This window comes from Bufo bufo, chromosome 4 (assembly GCF_905171765.1).
Source record: "Bufo bufo chromosome 4, aBufBuf1.1, whole genome shotgun sequence".
Taxonomy (NCBI): Eukaryota; Metazoa; Chordata; class Amphibia; order Anura; family Bufonidae; genus Bufo; species Bufo bufo.
In genome coordinates, this window is record NC_053392.1 from 265,777,597 (window position 1) to 265,788,053 (window position 10,457).

At 42.2% G+C, this 10,457-nt stretch overlaps 1 long non-coding RNA gene across 1 annotated transcript; it reads right to left on the reverse strand.

Moving 5' to 3' along the window:
* Nucleotides 1-1,135: 1,135 nt before the first annotated feature.
* Nucleotides 1,136-8,405, reverse strand: LOC120998579. The gene is made up of 3 exons (XR_005778436.1): nucleotides 8,394-8,405; nucleotides 7,079-7,081; nucleotides 1,136-1,243 (listed from the first exon to the last, which is right to left on the reverse strand). It is a non-coding gene; the product is annotated as an uncharacterized LOC120998579 (long non-coding RNA).
* Nucleotides 8,406-10,457: the final 2,052 nt, after the last annotated feature.

Genomic DNA, 10,457 nt, shown 5'->3' on the forward strand with positions numbered 1-10,457 from the left:
GTTGTAAATATATTCATTGATTTCCTGGAGAATTAACAGAGGAATGCCCAAGCATTGTACTATTACGGAGAATGCAAGAATTTACTATAACAGATGTGTTGAGACTGGTCCTCTTTAAGCCCTTGAATACTTGAATAGGTTCAAGAGAAAATATATTCCTGTGTTATCTGTAAAATTCTGGCAAGACTTTTGTGAATGTGTTGAAAATTCAGCAGAAGGGCGAAAGGTTTGTCATTTTTCTACTTTTTCAGAAATAAGTTCTAGGACTATGGTTCCTTTTAATGTGTGTTTCTGAGAGCCCATTTCTGTAGCAGCTTGGTGTGGAAGAACCCCACCACATCTTTGACCTCAGTCCTGTCAAACACCTTTGAAATACATTTTGATGCAGACTGTATTCCAGGACTTTTTGTCCGTCAGCGATGGCAACCTCATCGTCTAAAACCCCTGCAGCTATGTATCAACATCAAATCGAGACCACTTCTATATGAGTGGTTAATGGTTTCGGAAAATAGTGTAGAGTTTTTTTTTTTTAAATAGGGGCATTCATATTCACCTATACTGTACATACAACTGATGCATATTCTATGCAGACATAACAATAGAGACACCTATTGTTTTTATTGGTATTACAGATGAAAAATACTACGGCTGATAAGAAAAAATAATTCCATGTAGTTTTGTGGTGCAAAGTGAATGTATTAGACGTGATTAAGTTGAGAAATGGTTTTTCAATTTTTCTATTGCAGGCTATTATATTTTGATCTTCCGGCCTATTATTACACTTTACACTCATTACACATAATGTGGTATGTGATTTTCACAATTGCTGACTAAACCTTTATTTACATATAATGAGTATTTGATGATTCAAAAAAGCCACATGCAAATCGCAAGATACGACGTGCCCCTCTGTAGGGATTGATGTTATTATACCATAATTGCATATATTCTATATTGTAGCATCTAGCTGCACATTACTCCTCATTCTAGTCAATTGCTAACCATGCCACCTCTTAAGAAAGCCAGAAAGACTTTCAAGTATTAAAGAGGCTGTGCCATAAACTACTTTTCATTCTAAAGATTATTTTCATGAATTAAACTAGCTCTCATTCCTACTTGAATAGTTTTTCCCCCCCAAATTTACCTCATTTGCAGTTTTCTCTTATCCTCCATGCTTCAATCCTACTTCCTGGCTTGTCACGTATCTGCTGTCCCATCATGTCTTAGGGCGGTGAGATGTGTCCTTGTTCTTACCAATGACTCTTCCTATGTCCTAAATTACAGGGCTCCAACGCGGGAAGCAACCTACAGCAACTGAATAGAAAACCAGATTTGCCACAGGGCACAATGGCAGACTGATAACTTTAGAAAAAGGCAGTTTTTTGGGTTTATAAATGGTGGTATTTGGGGAAACAGATATCTGTCACTGATGAAGTTGCAGATAGCTGGAACTTATAAATAAACGACTGACTGGCTTTATCCCAAACTAAGGAGAATAAAGGTGAGCCCTTTAACCCCTTAAGGACACAGCCTTTTTACACCTTAGGACCAGGCCATTTTTTTAAAATCTGACCAGAGTCCCTTTAAGTGCTGATAACTTTAAAACGGTTTGACTTATCCAGGCCGTTCTGAGATTGTTTTTTCGTCACATATTGTACTTCATGACACTGGTAAAATGGAGTCAAAAAAAAATTTTTTTTTGCACCAAAAAATACCTAATTTAACAAAAATTTGAAAAAAATTAGCAAATTTCAAAGTTTCAGTTTCTCTACTTCTGTAATACATAGTAATACCCCCAAAAATTGTGATGACTTTACATTCCCCATATGTCTACTTCATGTTTGAATTGTTTTGGGAATGATATTTTATTTTTTGGGGATGTTATAAGGCTTAGAAGTTTAGAAGCAAATCTTGAAATTTTTCCGAAATTTACAAAAACTCAATTTCTAGGGACCAGTTCAGGTCTCAAGTCACTTTGCGAGGCTTACATTATAGAAACCACCCAAAAATGACCCCATCTAAGAAACTACACCCCTCAAGGTATTCAAAACTGATTTTGCATACGTTGTTAACCCTTTAGGTGTTGCACAAGAGTTATTGGCAAATAGGGAGGAAATTTGAGAATTTCATTTTTTTGTCTAATTTTTCATTTTAACCCATTTTTTCCACTAACAAACCAAGGGTTAACAGCCAAACAAGACTGTATCTTTATTGCCCTGACTCTGCCATTTACAGAAACACCCAATATGTGGCCGTAAACTACTGTACGGCCACACAGCGGGGCGTAGAGTGAAAGGTGCGCCGTTTGGTTTTTGGAAGGCTGATTTTTATGGACTGGTTTATTTACACCATGTCCCATTTGAAGCCCCCTGATGCACCCCTAGAGGAGAAACTCCCTAAAAGTGACCCCATCTAAGAAACTACACCCCTCAAGGTATTCAAAACTGATTTTACATACGTCGTTAACCCTTTAGGTGTTGCACAAGAGTTATTGGCAAATGGCGATGAAATTTGAGAATTTCATTTTTTTGCCTAATTTTCCATTTTAACCCATTTTTTCCACTAACAAAGCAAGGGTTAACAGCCAAACAAGACTGTATCTTTATTGCCCTGACTCTGCTGTTTACAGAAACACCCCATATGTGGCCGTAAACTACTGTACGGGCACACAGCGGGGCGTAGAGTGAAAGGTGCGCCGTTTGGTTTTTGGAGGGCTGATTTTGCTGGACTGTTTTTTTGGCACCATGTCCCATTTGAAGCCCCCCTGATGCACCCCTAGATTATAAACTCCATAAAAGTGACCCCATCTAAGAAACTACACCCCTCAAGGTATTCAAAACTGATTTTACAAACTTTGTTAACCCTTTAGGTGTTGCACAAGATTTAATGGAAAATAGAGATACAATTTCAAAATTTCACTTTTTTGGCAGATTTTCCATTTTAATATTTTTTTTCCAGTTACAAAGCAAGGGTTAACAGCCAAACAAAACTCATTATTTATGGCCCTAATTCTGTAGTTTACAGAAACACCCCATATGTGGTCGTAAACAGCTGTACGGGCACATGGCAGGGCGCAGAAGGAAAGGAACACCATATGGTTTTTGGAAGGCATATTTTGCTGGACTGGTTTTTTTGACACCATGTCCCATTTGAAGCCCCCCTGATGCACCCCTAGAGTAGAAACTCCAAAAAAGTGACCCCATTTTAGAAACTACGGGATAGGGTGGCAGTTTTGTTGGTACTAGTTTAGGGTACATATGATTTTTGGTTGCTCTATATTACACTTTTTGTGCGGCAAGGTAACAAGAAATAGCTTTTTTGGCACCGTTTTTTTTTTGTTATTTACAACATTCATCTGACAGGTTAGATCATGTGGTAATTTTATAGAGCAGGTTGTCACGGACGCGGAGATACCTAATATGTATACAATTTTTTTTATTTATGTAAGTTTTACACAATGATTTCATTTTTAAAACCAAAAAAATGTTTTAGTGTCTCCATAGTCTAAGAGCCATAGTTTTTTCAGTTTTTGGGCGATTATCTTAAGTAGGGTCTCATTTTTTGCGGGATGAGATGACGGTTTGATTGGCATCTATTTTGGGGTGCATATGACTTTTTGATTGCTTGCTATTACACTTTTTGTGACGTAAGATGACAAAAAATGGCTTTTTTTACACCGTTTTTATTTTTATTTTTTTACGGTGGTCATCTGAGGGGTTAGATCATGTGATATTTTTATAGAGCCGGGCGATACGGACGCGGCGATACCTAATATGTATACTTTTTTTTTATTTATGTAAGTTTTACACAATGATTTCATTTTTGAAACAAAAAAAATCATGTTTTAGTGTTTCCATAGTCTAAGAGCCATAGTTTTTTCAGTTTTTGGGCGATTATCTTGGGTAGGGTATGATTTTTGCGGGATGAGATGACGGTTTGATTGTTACAATTTTGGCGTACATGCGACTTTTTTGATCACTTTTATTACCTTTTTTGGGAAGTAAGGTGGGCAAAATTTCAATTTCATCATAGTTTTTTATTTTTTATTTTTATGGTGTTCACCGTTCGGGTAAAGTAACATGACCGTTTTATAGATCAGGTCGTTACGGACGCGGCGATACCAAACATGTGTAGGGAATTTTATTTTTTTCATTTTTTATCAGTGATAAATGTGTTTTTTGATTTTTACTTTTTTTTCACTTTTATTCACTTTTTTTTGACCCAGACCCACTTGGTTCTTGAAGATCCAGTGGGTCTGATGTCTGAATAATACAGTACAGTACAATATATATTGTTCTGTACTGTATTTTACTTACACTGAACAGATCTATGCCATTCAGCACAGATCTGTTCAGCACCATGGACAGCAGGACGCCTGAGAGGCGTCCTGTTGCCATGGGAACCTTCCCCGTCTGCTCAGTACTGCTCAGAACTTCGCAGACGGGGAAGGGTAAGGAGGGGATCCCTCGGGGGGCTCTCTGGGGGCTCTCTCCCTCCCCATCGGGGGGCTGCAAAGGCACAGCAGCCCCCCGATGGGAGAGGGAGGGAGCTCCCTGCGCTGTTAACCTTTTCCATACAGCGGTCCGTACGGACCGCTGTATGGAAAGGGTTAAACGGCTGACATCGCATCGCAGATGTCAGCCGTTTATACCAGGGTGCCAGCAATGTGCTGGCACCCTGGTATCCCCACTAGACACCAACGATTATACAAGGGGAGGCGGGCGGGGGATCGCGATCCCGCCTGCCGCACCGCCCGCCTCCCGCACCGCCCACACCGCCCGCAACCCTCCCCCTGCACCTCCCGCCACCATAAAAATCATTCGGGGGTGCAGGGGGGGGTAAATAAAACTCTTTTTTTGGCATATAAAGTTTCTGATCCCCGCGGTCAGGGACTGCGGGGACCAGAAACTTCAGAAATCGCAGCAAACCGCAGGTCTGAATTGACCTGCGGTTTGCCGCGATCGCCGACATGGGGGGGTCACGGGACCCCCCCGCGCATTTAGCCTAGGTGCCTGCTCAATGATTTGAGCAGGCACCGGGTTCCGATCACTGCCAGCCGCACGGCAGTGATCGAAAATACACAGGGCGTACATGTACGCCCTGTGTCCTTAAGTACCAGGGCACAAGGGCGTACCTGTACGCCCTATGTCCTTAAGAGGTTAAAACCCTAAGAGCTCTCCCTGACTGCTATGCACATGCAAGGGTCTCAATGGTAGACGATTGCATGCCCACGTACCTAAGACTGTGTGACACCTGAAAACCCTATAATAGTGCGGGTACTCGACCACCGGCTCCCTGCACTTAATACGGACGGAGTCAGGGTCACCTAGAATCAAGTCAGCAAGGAAACACAATAAAGGAAAAGACTTATCTGAGCAAACAGCAGCAGCAGCCTCCAGCAGTGAACACTTCATCCAGGAAGTAGTATAAACCGCAAAGTGAGGCAGTATGGGAGGGAATATAAAGGAAGACGATTAGTCTAAATAGGTGACACCTGGCAGAAGGAAAGGAGATGACAAAGTGAAACCAAAACAAAGGTCATACAAGAGGTAGAGAAGAACGTCTGCCAGACCTTCTCACAGAACTGGCGGTGACAGTACCCCTCCCTCTACGGGTGGACTCCGGACCCTCCCGGAAAACAACGTGACAGGGCATCCGCCTTCACATTTTTAACCCCAGGGCGGAACGTAACAACATAATTAAACCTAGAAAAGAACAAAGACCATCTGGCCTGTCTCGGGTTCGCTTGGCCGATTCCAAGTAGTCCAGATTCTTATGGTCTGTAAACACGGTAATAGGGTGTCTGGCTCCCTCTAAACAATGGCGCCATTCCTCAAAAGCTAATTTGATGGCCAACAACTCCCTATCTCCCACATAGTAATTGCTCTCTGCAGAGGAGAGTTTCCTTGAGAAAAAGGCACACGGTCGCCATTTGGCAGGAGAGGGACCCTGAGATAAGACCGCACCCACACCCACCTCAGAAGCATCCACCTCAACAATAAAAGGTAGAGAGACATCAGGTTGTACCAAAATGGGAGCGGAAGCAAAACTCTCTTTAATACTAGAAAAGGCTTTAAGCGCATCTACCGACCACGAGGAAAAATCCACCCCCTTTTTAGTCATATCAGTGAGTGGCTTAACAACAGAGGAATAATTCAAAATTAACTTTCTGTAATAATTGGCAAAACCCAAAAACCACATCAGCGCCTTCTGATTCTCAGGAAGCTCCAAAGCAAGCACAGCGCGGACCTTCTTAGGGTCCATCCAAAAACCAGAAGCGGAGAGAAGAAAACCAACAAATTGAATCTCCGGAACTGCAAACACACATTTTTCCAGTTTAGTGTACAATTTATTCTCCCACAGAATCAGCAAGACCTGACATAGGTGGTCCCGAGTCTTGAAATCAGGAGAAAAAATCTAAATGTCATCTAGATACACCAGTACAAATTTCCCCATTAAATGATAAAAAATGCTGTTCACAAAATGTTGGAAGACGGCCAGAGCATTCATCAAACCAAAGGGCATAACCAAATTCTCAAAATGACCCTCAGGGGTATTGAAGGCCGTCTTCCATTCGTCCCCTTCCCTGACCCTGACTATAGAGATTTTTTTTTTTAAAAGTGCTGGAGGCTTTCCCAAGAAAAAAAGGGATGGAGGAGGCCCAGGTGGTCTTGGGGATAGTGGGCAGTAGCACAGGGGCGCCAAGGTGAAGAAAAAATGGATAAGGGCGGTGTAGTAAGTCTATGGAGGCTTACTACTTTGCTAGTTGGATTTGTGCTTCTGCTTCACAGTATCGATATATTGCAAAAACATATATATCACTGTGTCTGTATAGTTAGTGGTTCTATTTCACAGTCTCAATATATGGTGAGCCTATATATCACTGTGTCTATTTATACTTTGTTATATTGATTCTATTTCACAGTATCGATATATGGCGACACATGTATCACTGTGCGGGTACTTAAAAAATAATAAAAAATAATAAGTGATGTTAAAAGAATTGTATGAGAAAAAAACGGAAGGCGACTTACTTCACCAGGGAGGGAGATATAGGATAAGCAAAATACACCTATACCTGCTCCTTCCCTGCCGAGATCGCTCGTAAGGTAGTATAAACTTTCCTCCACGTCCCAAATGATGGTAGTCAGGGTTCCAGATGGAGAGTTTTTTATTGCATAAATGAATAAAAGCTCAACGCGTTTCGGAGTATCTTCCCCTTTCTGAAGAGCAGTGTAGGTTAAAACACATAACATAAAGTGCATGTTGCCAAGAATATATATAGGTATCTTAATTAAACAATCAGAAACCAATTTACCAAAAGTTTTGGCGGGGACCAGAAGTGGGCGGAGCGTCACCTCCTGTCCTCTCATCTCCCCCAGTCATCCAGAATACATGGTCCGATTATGTATAGTGCTTAGATATATACTTTGGTGTATATTAGAATATGTCAAGGGGAATTATAAGGCGCCCATAAGGGTTCTTACAGCCTGAAATGCTCTATCAGGCTTAGATCGCTCCCGATGCGTTCCACAGTGGAACGCATGCACCCGGTTGGAGGGCGGAGTCTCGGGCGGATATGCGCCATGCGTTCCACCAGTGGAACGCATGTGCAGGAGGAGCCAAAGAGAAAGTGCCGGCCGAAGGCAGGGCCGTTTGGAAATGCTATGTAGAGCGCACCATGGGGCGGGGCGCTCGGCAGGGCAGAGAGGCGCAGACGTCTGTGCGTTTCTGGCTGGAACGCAGAGGCATCAAATGAAGTCTAGAAGGGAAACCCGAACGTGAATGGATAATGGAGAATTCATGGGAACTATAGACATTAGGGATAAGCTCACATGGAGTCCTTATGTTGAATAGAAAGCCAGATATGTATAGATAAGAGTCCAGATATGTATAAAAGGACAAATGACATGGGTGCTATACAAAAGAATGTTATAAATATTATAATGGAGTAAAAATAAATTAGATACCAATAAAAAGATGTAATAAGAAGTCTGAGGTATTCACATATGGAATATTCCTGGGAGACCCCTCTTAAATCCAACTTAGAAAAAACTTTAGCCCCAACAATCTGGTTAAACAGGTCCGGTATCAGAGGAAGCGGCTATGGGTCACGAATCGTGATACGGTTTAGCTCCCTGAAATCCAGACAAGGTCTTAAAGAAGCATCTTTTTTCTTAAAAAAAAACAAAAAAACAGCGGCAACAGGTGACTTCGAGGGTCGAATGTGTCCCTTTCTCAGGCTCTCAGAGATATAAGTACACATAGCGATTCTTTTAGGTTGGGAGAGATTGTATAATCGTGATTTTGGCAGCTTGGCGCCTGGGATGAGATTAATAGGGCAGTCATACTCCCGGTGAGGGGGAAACTCCTGGACACCACTCTTGGAAAACACATCAGAAAATTCAGAGCGAAAAGATGGCACAATCTTGGTAGAAACCTCTGAAAGAGACGCCGTGAGGCAATTCTCTCTGCAAAATTCACTCCAACCATTTATTTGCCTTGCTTGCCAATCAATGGTGGGGTTATGTTTAGTGAGCCAGGGTAGCCCCAACACTAGAGGAGTAGGTAATCCGCTTAAGACGAAACATGACATATCCTCAACATGAGCGTCACCCACAGTCAAACGGATATTGTGAACTATGCCCTTTAACGATCTTAGAGAAAGTGGAGCGGAATCGATAGCAAAAAGTCACAACTTTTTTTATTCTAAAGTCGATATAGTTAAAGGAGTTTTTAGCTGAGTTAGCGGTGCTATTATGGTGCAGACACGTTAGCATTTAATGTTTTTTTTCTTTTTAAATGCTGAAAAAGTATGGAATATAGCTAAACAATCCTGAGGTCCTTTATTGAACCCTGGGCCGTCTGCCTTTACAAGGTATGCTTCTGATCTCATCATAGTGATTTCCAGTGATATGTAAGAGAAACAGAGATGCTAATGCAACAGGGAAGCATTTTCAGCCAGGACAGTAAATTGCCAAGGAATAGTAGTTACAGCCTTATGGCCTGAATTGGATTATCAATAGCAGAGGGTCAGAACTAACCAGATACTGGAACACCTTGCTGCAAATAGAGTTTAAAGAGGACCTTTCACCTGAAAATGAAAGTTAAACTAAAGACATAGCATTACTTACATGCCCCTGGTATTGCTTATTCAGTCATTCATTTTTCAATCTGTGCCCCCGTTTGTCCGCGATGCCCCACGGAATATTTGCCGCCTTGTATGCTAATGAGCCATTCGGCTCAACTGGACGGGCTTTCAAAAGTTCTCCTGGGCGTGTCATTCTTCTCCCTGGCACGGAGCGCATCCAATCAGCGTGCTCCGCTCTTAGCCAGGGAGAAGACGCTTCAGTTCTCGCGAGATGGCGCCGGCTCTAGATGAATGAAATCGCTCCAGTTCTCGCAAATCTCGCGAGAACTGCAGGGGGCGTCAGGCAGCCCGTTATACCTCATATACCAAGGACACTCGGCCTAAAGCCTATAAGGCAGTAGAGTGACACAGGACTCGGTCACAATTACCTCACTGTGACCTCCTGCTTCGGATCTCGTGAGGACGCCACAAGCTGTGATGGAGAGAGGTAAGTACTTTTTTTTTTTTTTTATGTACCCTACACTAATTGCAGAGGTACTGGGGGCACTATGGGGGTGGGGGAGGAGCATAAAGAGGAGGACCACCGAGGACATCATCTTAATAAGAGTGGAGTGGCCATTATATTAATAATAAAAAGGGGGACAATACATTAATAACAAAGAGGGTGCCTATACATTAATATCAAAGAGTGGGCCAATACATTAATAAAAAAGAGGGGACCATTACATTAATAACAAAGAGGGGCCAATATATTAATAACAAAGAGGGGGCAATTATATGAATAATAAAGAGGGGCCCTTATATTAATAATAAAGAGGGGGGCATTATATTAATAATAATACTAATACAGAGGGGGCCATTATAATATACAGGGAGAATAATATTATGGGGAATGGGGGACTATCTGTATGGCTCTAGCACAGTATTGGGGGGCAGCAGGATGACAGCGTTGAGAGACCAGGATGGAGAGGATGATAGTAAAGTGAGGAACCTACATTTTTTTCCTGTGAAATTCTGCAGAAGCGAGAAGCGGCTGAAAAAATGTATCATGGCGGTCTTATCTCTGAATAAAGATGTTGAGGAAAGTCTACATCACAGGAGACGTCACTGGATGTAACAGGTATGGTGCTGTATTCTACTGTATTCTGGGGGCTCACACCCATCTACTACATTATCTGTACTCAGAGAGTTATCACTCTGTTATCTGAGGTGTTACATAGGATTGCAGGCAGGGGCGTTGTTAGGTCAAAAGATTCGGGGCTTGAGCTCCGGATGATTTGTCCAGTTCCCCGAATGTTATGCTGGCCTGGTAGAATTTTTTATTTTATTTGGCTATTCCCCACCCCCCTTGTACTTGTTCTGCTAC